This window comes from Accipiter gentilis, chromosome 7, assembly GCF_929443795.1.
Source record: "Accipiter gentilis chromosome 7, bAccGen1.1, whole genome shotgun sequence".
Classification (NCBI taxonomy): Eukaryota; Metazoa; Chordata; class Aves; order Accipitriformes; family Accipitridae; genus Astur; species Astur gentilis.
Genome location: NC_064886.1, coordinates 14853355 through 14864160, shown reverse-complemented (window position 1 = coordinate 14864160; position 10806 = coordinate 14853355).

Sequence of the window (10806 nt, the reverse complement as noted above, 5' to 3'; positions counted from 1 at the left end):
ATCAAACATTTAATGCACAGGGGTGAGCAAACAGGGGTGCCACTGAGAAATTATTTGCAGTTTACTGACCTCCCGCTGCCCCATGCCTTTAGTGAGGGGCAAAAACTCAAATTGTTTTGCTGCTGTGGGGAAAGGCCGGGCCTGGGATGGGAATAGAGGGCTCCAATTAACACCCTCCCATCCTGTCTGTGCCCCAGTGAGCTTCCCCACCCCTAAACTGGGAAGCACGGGGTTGGCTGGGGAGGCCGAGGGGAGCGTGGCCCGAGCGGAGGAGCAGGGGCATGCGAAGGCTAATTAGTTGGCAGCTGCGAGGTATTCTGAAAGAGCATATGAAATATGTAATTATAATTACAATAATAGCAACTCCATGAGCAATGCAGAAGTGATGAATTCACTTCAGCAGTGGTGATACAACTTGACAGGGCTTATCACAGGGAACGTTATATCCAATTAGCAATTAACTGTGCTGCAACCACTGTGCTAAACACCCTGCACCCAGCCATCGGCTTCTGCTGGGAAAGCCTCTCCCCTCCCCAAATTCCCAAGTGAGGCCCCCCTCCCGTTGCCACTTTCTGCACCCTGAGACCGTGCCCTGCTGCTTGGACCCCTGGCACTCGTCCCGTGATGGCCCTCGCCTTGCAGGCAGCTGCCGGCTCTGCCTGCTGCCTGTACCAACCCCTCTGCCACCCTTGCCGCAGGCAAAGAGCACAGGTTCAGGGACTGGCTGGAGCTGCCCCTTGTACCCCTCGTTCTTCAGAGAGCCAGCATAAATGTCTCTGATCAAGGCAAAGAAGCCATGAAAAGGACGTGAACTTTGAAAAAAATAAACTTGAGCTCTAAGGAGAAAGTTGGAGACATTTCAGTTCAGATCTCATGGAAGTGCTCAGCACATAGGAAGCACTGGATGACCTCTTTGACCTGAGCAACAGAAACAGGATGAAATTGAAGAGCAGAAAGGACAAAGTCCTACATTTAGGGACCAGTAATGACAAAACCCTTGCCTCAAACGGTGAGCTTATCAGCTGGAGGCACTGGAAGGAGAGGGCAGCCTGGCTGCCCATAGCAATGCTGCCAGTCCGATGCTGCTGTCCAAAGGCAAGGGCAGCTCCGGCCCCTGCCTGCCTGCCATGACCCAGGCTGGACAGACCAGGGAATCGTGTTTAATTCGAAATTCCCTCAGGCTAAATTAAGGTGAAACAACACCAAAGGGATCAGTTAAAGATTTTATTCGTGACAGAAGCAAACTGAACTGGAGAGGTGTGATAGTAGGTGGCAGGGTTTCTCACAACAGGAATTGGCATGAGACTACTTCTGTAAACCATGTAACCCGCGGTAACCACATACATCAATTCAGGGAATAAGGAGATCCCTCCCGTCGGGTCACAAGGTTCAGAGCAGACCCCCTTGCTTTCCAGACTCCTCCTCAGAGAAGGGCCCAGGGGCGGCTGGATCCACTCTTAGTCTCAGACTTGGTCAACGGTTTATATCTTGAAACGGATGAGGTGTAGGGATTGTGAAAAAGGAAAAGGAAAGAAAGAAGAAGACAGAGAGAGAAAAAGGAAGACAGAACAAGACAGAGAGAGAAAAAGGAAGAAAGATTTCACCGGCCCTGGGTCCAGCGTTGGTCTGGTCAGCCAAGGGGTCCAGTCCCGGTGGGCTTGCGCACCTGGGGCTTCAGTTTGTGTCCTTTTAGCATCCTTGCCCCTCCTTCGGGCAGGGACTTGAACTCATTAGGCTAATGAAGTTTGTGAGCCTTTGGGCTTGGGGGTCGTTTGGGGAGTAACTTTCCCTTCCCTGCAGATGTGGCTATTGTCCCATCTTTGTATCAGAACAGCTTACCAAAATACGGAGCTGTGCACCCTTCAGCATGCCCTCCCCGACCTGTTGCTGATGTCTGAGCTGATGGGCTTTTCACTTGGGTTCCTTGCTGTGCAGGGTTTGTTGTTATGCAGAGTTCATCTTTAAGTAGAACTTGCTCCACCACAATTTTGAGACATTAACTCTTTCAGTCTCTCACACCATCGTCCCTCTCATCTCCTCCCTGCTACTTTTTTTTTCCCTCCAGTGTTTTTGTAGACACTAGTGAAGCTGAGCAGTTTCACCTGTTGCAGATTCCCACTCCCACTGAATGGGGAATGAACCTTTTTGCTGGTCTTTCTCCCTGTGACCCTTCGGACCGATGTTCATCCCTTGCCGCCCCCCCTTGAGCTGTACTTTATCCCCTGCCTCAGCCTTTATCTTTACCCCGAGCAGTTCAGTCTGATCTGTGCTTTTTGTACGCTTTCTTTGTGCACTTGAAGTCACTGAGAATCTGGTGATTCTTGTATTTTGAGATGGCTTGTTTGTGTGTATTAAAATAATTTATTTAAGAAACTGGCTTCTTTTATGTATTTCTATCAGTTTTGTTTCCCAGGACACTATACCTATTAATTCTCTGAATTTACTCTAGCTTACGAATCCAGTCTTTTCACTTTGCTTTTCTTCCTTTTTTCCTTCAAGGAATTGAGAATTTTATTGTTTCGTGGTCATTCCCAGACAGCCTACTGCCTTCACATTCCCAGCTCATTCCTCTGTTGATTAGCAACAGATTCAGAAAAGTTTCCTCTCCATTTGTATTTATATCTTCTTGACTTACAAATCCTTTGGCGGGAGAAATTCAGCAGAGCCGTATGAAATAATCTAAAGTGCAACTGGAACAAGGGGGTGAAAGGAGAGACAGAGGAAACTGCTCTTGTTTGGTCAAGAGAAAAGTCTGAGGGGAGAGGAGAGGATGGGCTTTGGAAATGTAAAAGGCAGCTGAAGAAGAAAGCCCTGCACTTCTGGCTCCTGCAGGGAGAGGTGAGGAGCCTGCGTAACAGAAAGGGAGATTTGGCTTTGTAGTCAGGATAATGAGGCTTTTCGGGACAGGAAGGACAAACATCTGTCAGGAAAGGCGTCAACACCTGGTCCTGCCTTGCCTATTATCACCTCGGTATCATGGCAAACGGCAGGGCCAGGCAGGTCTGGAGCTAATCGCCAGAGGTGGCCTCTGGGCCCCTGGACTCCCTCATGCGTGTCCATTTGCATGGACGGGGACTGGACATGTCTGCTGGCTCCTCTGGTCTGAAGTTCCCATGAAACCTGCTGAAGACAGGAGTGTTGAAATCCCCTGCCCTTGCCCGTACCCCTGCCCCTGCCCCACAGCAGGGGGGGCACAAGCTGCAGGAGGGGCTGCACGTCCCGAGCAGCTCCTGGCCAACGACACCAAGGGGCTGTCGGGGAGTCATTTCCCCATTACATAAATGACTAACAATGTTAGACTAATTAATAAGCAATGGAAGTGTAAACAATTGTGTCAAAGGGAATTTAATTATTGGCAATATAATATGATTGCAATTAATACAATTAGATTCTCTAATTGCATTAGTAAAACCAAAAACTAGCTCCAGGTCACTAATCTGATTGAAATTTCCAGTTAAATGAGCTCCTGTGCTTCTCGCCTCCCTGCGAGGATGGGCCATCGGTAGGACGCGCTGGCACCTCCCGCCCTTCAGGACAAGGACCTGCAGCTCTGCCAAGCCTGCCCTTGGCCACCACTGCCCAACGCAGGTCAGTGCAGAAGGTGGCACGCACCAAGCTTCGCCCAGGCCCCCCTGGCCCCATGGCAGGTACTGGCTGCCCTGCCTGCAGCTGGGAGCGCAGAGAGCTGCTCCCGGACCATGCTTGGCGCAGTGGGCATGGCTGTCTGGCAAGTAGCTGGCAAGACCATCACCCGATTTAAAACTGATCCCCTAGACCACATCTGGTCGGTCCAGCATGGTTCCAAGTCCCGCCGCTGGCTTGGGAGAACGGTGCCAGCTCTGTGGCAGGTGGAGATGCCCTCTAATGTGCTCATACTGCACAAGGAAGAAAAGCGTCTCCCTAATATGTTTGGATTTTGCATGTAAGAGTCAGAGAATGTTTAAAAAAAATCCTGGTGCTGGTTGTTTCTACGGCAGCTGAGATAGCCCAGACCGTCCCAGCCATGGGCACAGCTTACAGAGGAGAGCAGCTCAGCTGGCTGGGCAGCAGTTCCAATTACTGATGATGAAAATCTAATTATTGACTTTAATGGGAGCTGAATCCAGCCTGAAGAATCCAGGAACAATTATTCTGGGTTCCTGTTATATTAAAGAGGAGTGATAGAATAGCTCCATTCCCCTGTCATGCAGAGATCAGAGCTGAATAAAAGCTGAGTAAAAACTTTGTCTGTTGCATTTTGTTTCTTCTAAATGCAGGAAACGAGGCAACAGCACTTAGCAGAGCTGGACTTGGCCTAGGGTGCTGGGAGCACACAGGCGGGACAGCCCCAGTAATATGGGTTCCTCCTCCCTGGGCTGTTCTGAACTGTTATTGTACTTGAAACAATAAAAAAAGTGGAGCTCAATAAAATGCTGTTTGTCTCTCGTGCAAGTTTGCCTCGGCAGGAAGTTCACATGCAGAACTGACAACTTGCTGGGATAAGGATGAACTTTTAAGCACAGTCTTTCCATATTGGCCCATGAATTGTTAGTGTTATTTGAAGTAATATGGAAAATACCCAGGTAAATTAAAATTACGCATATGTACATGCAGGAATACAAGTCCCTGTGCAGCTCAACGCCACCTTTGCACGGGTTTGCAGGTACCAGGATGTGTTTCTTGGTGCTCTCCCAGCACTGCGGGAAGCCTTCAGCCCCGATCCATGCTGCGCTGCCTCTGTGGCCGTGGGACCGGGCGCTGGAATAGCGGTCCCATGGGAGCATCGCTGCAGTCCCACGGGATGCTTGGGATGCCGGGGCTGGCCTCCTGCCTCCGCTGTCAGCTCAGGAATGGGGGCTGCCTGCCTGCGGCTTCCCAAGCTTCTAGATTTATCACTTCTGTAAGTGTGTGAGAATTGAGACAATTTTTTAAGATATGTATTATCCACCCGCTAGACTGTGACGGCTCTTTGTGAGCTGTAACGCTCTATCGTATAAAAGCAGTATTTAGGATCTATTTTAAAATTCATATTTTCTACCACATAGAACATAACAGCTCCTTGGGAGCCAATTTAATGATTATCAGATAGATATGTTTTTAGAGTTATTTTTTTTAAGACACACATTTATTTAGAGGCCATTTTAAAAACCTGCATCATGTATCAGCTCTCCTGGACCACACGCCTCAGGCTGGCCAGTCGCACCCGTGGGCAGGGAGGTTTTTTGTTGGATTGGCCAGCCAGAGCCCGGAGGATGTGCTGGGGAGGGACGGCCTTTCCCTGCCATGGCAATTCGGTGTTCTAGCACCGGCACTGAGGGGTGCCAGCTGATTCGGGATGCTCAGACCAGGGAGAAAGGACGCAAACCTTTACCTACCCTGATGCTTCATACTTTGTGCTATTCTTGCTAATTTTGTAAGGATTCTGTAGTGTCTATATACTTTCCCAACATTTCACTATGCAATGGTCCCGATAATTTGGACTAATTACCTCCCCAGATACTAGTTTCATCAAAAGCCTTCAAACAAGTCTTCCCTAAATCCTAAAGACATGTATCCTCCCGACCTCGGGTCAGGCTCTGGTGCTGAGACCAGCGCAAGCTTTAACGTCCAGCCCCCGACCGGGAGCATGTCACCCCTTTGGGGTCACCCTCCCGTGAAGCAGGGTGGTACAGGATGGGAGTCACCGAGTCCTGTGAGGGGGGAACAGCCGCACACTTCATCTATCTTCTTTTCTACATGAAGCGCTGCGGTTTGGAGATGGGGAACCAGACCAAGCAGCCTTTCCCCATGCCAGCCCCAGCTGGCTCCACTCCTGCCATAAGCCCTGGTGCTCCAGTCCCTACCTGTGCCTAAAATACCGCTTTAAACAGTCTCTTTTATGTCTGACGTGCGTGATTAAAATTTGCCAGAGTAATGATCCTGGTTTGCTGCTCTAATCACGGCTATCTCTTCCCTTCTGGCACAGGGAGGTATATGAAACTGTGCTGGTTTTTTTTCCCCCCACATTCACATTAGAGTTTATTAAATTCTCATTCCAGTCCTAACGTATCAGGCTCCTAATCCCATTACAGCCAATTAGCCTGCTCTCCCTGTATGTGCAGAGTGGGTGGGCTCGCAGCCCACGGTGGGGCTGGGAGTTTGCTGGTGGGCAAAGTGTGGGGCAGCGTGCTGCCTCCGGCCAAGGGCATGCCCCGTCCCTGCTGCGGGCAGAGGCGGTGTCAGGGGTGCCATCCCTGGGAACACAGGGGCTGGTTTGGGTGCTAGAATAGCGGCCTTTAAGGCAGCCCTTGCTATGCGTGGCTTGCAGAAATAGGGGTAAAAGGAGCCCCACGTTTTGGGGCTGTGCTGCTCAGTAGCACGGCAAGCGGCGGGGCTGAGGCAGGCCAGTAGCAAGCGAAACGAAAGGACCTGCTTCAAAATGAAGGCAGAAAATCACTTTTGGGGACAAAATTTTCCTTTGTTTATAGCAAAAAGCAGATTTATGGGTTAATAAACATCTACAGTTGGCCTCTGAAAAAATATACTCAGGTAGACAGGAATTATTCATTCAAATTAACTATAAATTAAGATCAGCCTAATTTACGTCCATTAAAATGGAAAAGCATATTATCTCCCATTCAAAGGAATTTGTATTTGATGCAAATAGAACAAATTCAGAAACTTTAGAAATGTTCTCTGATTGTTCATTTGCATCGTTAACCAATGTAGAATGGGACTGTGATTTAAAAATGGGAGAACAGAAGGAACAATAATTAGTTATGTAAATAATGTGGCATTCTTGTTTATAATTAGTTCAAGAATAAAATAAAATTCACGCATGTCACAGGACTAATTTTCGTATGCAAATTAACAATCAAAATTATAAACGGTAATAATGCAGTTTGGGAGGATGTGGCATTTTTAATTTATTAGCCAAGGCGTAAGCTAGAGCTGATTCCAGTTGACATTGGGAGATTTCAAAGGTACCTCTAGGATGGGAAAAACGTGCAAAAATAAGAGAAAAATGAGAGAAAGGGGGAGAAAACAGTGTGGCATCCACCTGTTGGAGTTCCTCCTGAAGGGAAGAGGATGCAAAACTCACCGGGGCTCTGGGAAGAACACAGCCCGCCTGCGCACATCAGGGCCAGGCAGCCTCCACGTTGGATTTCGTACTGAGAATGCTCATCCTTAACCAAAAAACTGGAGGGATGGAGGGATGTTTTCAAATTCTCTAAATTTCCCATGGTCTGTAAGCATAGATGCGGTCTTTCTTTTTTTCCAGGGAAGTGTGGCGGAGAAGAAACCCAAGGCTGGCAACCCTTTCCGCTGTGGTCTGACATTCCACTGACTGGCACAGCAACGAGTTGAATCTCCACTGCATTTTGCAGTGTGGGTCCCACCGGCATTGCCCAAGGTCCAGGCCTGTGCGAACAACACAGGTCCGTGGAAATACCCACTTGACACTGTTAAAAAAGCCAGATTTCCACCCATTCCTGCCACTCCCCTTTTCAGACCCTGCCATCAGTTTTAGCCCCCGCACATCAACACCACCAGCTTTCTGCAGAGGCAGGAGCTTGAAAAATCTCTTCCTTCCTGTCCCACTCTGGCCAAGGCCAGGGACATGAAAGTGACCCCAGGTTTTTCTACCTTGCTTCCATCCAAACGATGTCACCACGAGGCTGGTCCTCGGTGCCTCTGCCAAGGATGTGGCAGAAGCCTTTGTGCCATGGCCGGTGCCCTCCCTCACATCCCTGGGAACAGTTCGAGCCGGGGGATCCTTCAGGACAAGCGGAGCTCTAGGAATGTAAGGCATTATTTGGTATTAATTATTAATTATGGCTTATCTTGCTTCGGAGTGTGGAACAGGAGTCAGAATCTGCATCAGGGAGGACAGGACATCTCGGGGAACAGTAATTCTTAGACTTCTCTCTTAAAATATGCTTTCCACCTCAGCTCGACACTGGAGCTGAAATCTCTCAGTGGAGCAGTGGAGCCGAGACGAGCATGTTTTATAATAAAAGCAAGTGCAGCAACTTTAATTAAGGCTCCTCAGCCTGGTGCTGCTGCAGCCCTGCAGGAGGGGAGGCAGCTCGGGCTTTCCTGGGCTGGGGTCGCTTGGGTAAGGACCTGCTCGCAGGGGTGCTGGGGTGGGGGGCGAGCATCCTCCCAGCCCTCCACCCAGCCAGCACCCTGCATCCCCGGCCAGACTGACGGACTCACCCTGGCTGCAGCCGCCAAGGTCCCGGTCACCCTGCGGGGCTGCGGGGGCTCGCCCCAGCTCCTCAGCATGGGGCCAGACCAGGTAGTGCCGGACCCTCTGGTTAATGGGGTGTGAGCAGGGGTGGGGGATTTGCAGCTGGGGAAAATAACGCCAGCGGCACTGTCAGGGGCTGCTCTGCAGCCAGGGCTGGTGTGCCAGTTGTTGAGCTGGTAAGCTCTTAAGGAAAGCCAGCCTGACTAGCTGCCTGCAAGGCGATGCTTCACCCCACAGCAGGAATGTCCCACCCAGGGGACCAGCTGTGCTGGACAACCTCCACCCCACAAGGGCTGTGAGAAAGATGCTGCAAACTTTCCTAAATGACCCCCAAACAGCCTAACCAGGGCTGGGGGTCAACATGCCTGGTCTCCGTGGCACACCGCCTTCCAGCCGAACCCCCCCCAGGGACAGAGTGGGGCTGGATGCCAACATGGTCACCTGCAGTCGCTGTAGGTGTAGGTAGTGGAGCCAGGGGTGATTCCAGCAGGACAAGGGCTGAGGAGAGGTGTTCTCTGTAAATCTGCTGGGGAGGTAAACGCCGTGGAAATGCAAATGTTTCAGGTGAACAAGTGCTTTTGCTAAGCCCCAACCCCAGATCTCTTGATTGAATTCTCAGAGGAAGCACATCCAGAGGCCAGCCTGTGATCCCAAGCATCCCTCTCCACAGGGATCCCAAGGCTTTTCTCCGTGGACAGGTGCAAGGGGCCGTGCAACGTGGCCGGGAAGACCCAGGGACATGGGCTGGACTGCAGGGGCTGCTCGGTGCCTTTCAGCCAGCCCCGCTACCACTGAGCTCTGCAAGAAGTCCTTCAAGCCCTGTCCCTGAGAACAGGCCAGGAGCACCAGCCCTCTACAAAAGGCACTAAAATGTCTTCCAGAAGACAGTGTGCTTAAAATACTTGCAGAAGAAAACTGAAATCCCATTTCTGAGCCTTGCAAACCGGGTTCCTGGAATGAAGCCTATACAACTGTTTACTCGCATCACTTAGGCCCTTGGTTGCCAAACCACTGACTGAACCTTTCTGTCAATCCAACACTTTTAGGGTAATTTAACTTAATAATACCTTTGTCTGCACAAGCATTTGTATCTGAAGGGTTATTACCATAGGAGTTATTTTAGGTTGGTTAATGGTATGTAGTAGATTCTAAATTGACAGAGCAGCTACGCAGGCTGCTGTTCAAAGTGTTTACCTTTCAAATCTTTCCCTCACTTTACAAAACTTACTACCCTTACCTAAAAGTGCCATCATAAATTATTAGCAATTTTCCCCCAGGTTCTCATGCATCATTAATTCTTTGTTTAGAAGAAAAAGATCAAACTGTCCAGGTCTTAATTGTTATCACTTTGAGAAGAGTCTGAAATGGGCGCTGGGCCTGTTGGTTCTGTCAGAATTTTTTGACTTATTGTAGTTGATATTTAACTCATCGTATCGGGGGGGTTCACAAGGAAAGGGAGAGGGGGAAAGAAGTCTTCTTGAAAGAAGAAAGAAAAATTATTGTAGAAAAAACCCAAGAATTGGCCAAGGCAGTGGAGGAGCCCAGTCTCCCTTCTGCTCCTCAGCAACGGGTTTTTAGGAAAACCTGTGACCGCAGGCGTGCAGGGAGCAGAAATGTGGCAGCTCATCACCCAGGGAAGGCTGCCTGTGGCCGCTGGCCCCTGGTCTTCATGCTGCAAGAGAGATGGAAAAATGACTTTTGTTGGGAGCATTCTCCATCCCCGCGTGCCGCTCCCTCCACTGCCGACAGTGCTGGCTTGTCACCAAAGCCAAGGTTGGGGGGCTGTGGCGGCTGGTACCCCTGCATGTCTCCTGCCCACCTTGCAGGCATCCCACAGCAGCCACAGTGGGAGGACGGGGGGAGATGCACCCACCCCACCCTGCATCCCTTTCCCCCTTCCTTAAAGAGCCGCAGTTGAGCACTGCCTTGCTCAGCGCCTGGCACATAGCACAAACCTCCTGCCTTTCCCCCACGCGGGTCTTATTTTGGGGTGAGAGTCACGTTAATGGCAGCAGGGAGGGCAAAAAGGCCTGTCCTTGTGCCAGGGCTGGCACCTTCCCGGTGCTGCCACCACCCCGTAACCTCCACCAGGTCCCCTCGCTGCCGCCCAGCCGCCCCTCGGGCCAGGTGACCTTGAGGTGGCTTTGCTTTTCGGCTCAGCTGCAGTCGGAAGATTAAATTCTGCTCCTGTCCTGGGAATTTGATGATAAAAAGTCCTTTCTAGACAGAATCCAGATAATGAACAGCTCCCTGGCTTCACAGAGGAAGAGGGAGTGTGGAGTTATTACTGCATTAAAAAATCTCCAAAGTCAACTAAATTCACCACAGAAGCCGAGAACCAGAATTCTTCTTCATTACAGCAAGGTAGTGCATTAAACATTATAAATAATGCTATGCTAATTGCCAGATGGGCAGAGTAGATAGCTGAGGGCTTTGCAGTGGGTGTGCTGATCCCAGAGCAGAAACCAGCTCGCCCTCCTCCCCCCGTGTCCATCACTCTGCCCTGCCGTAGCTGGAGAGTGATTTGTTTGGTAGGAAAACATACTTGCAGCGTGCATCAAAAATACATGCTTCAAAGCATCAGAGGGTGTGCG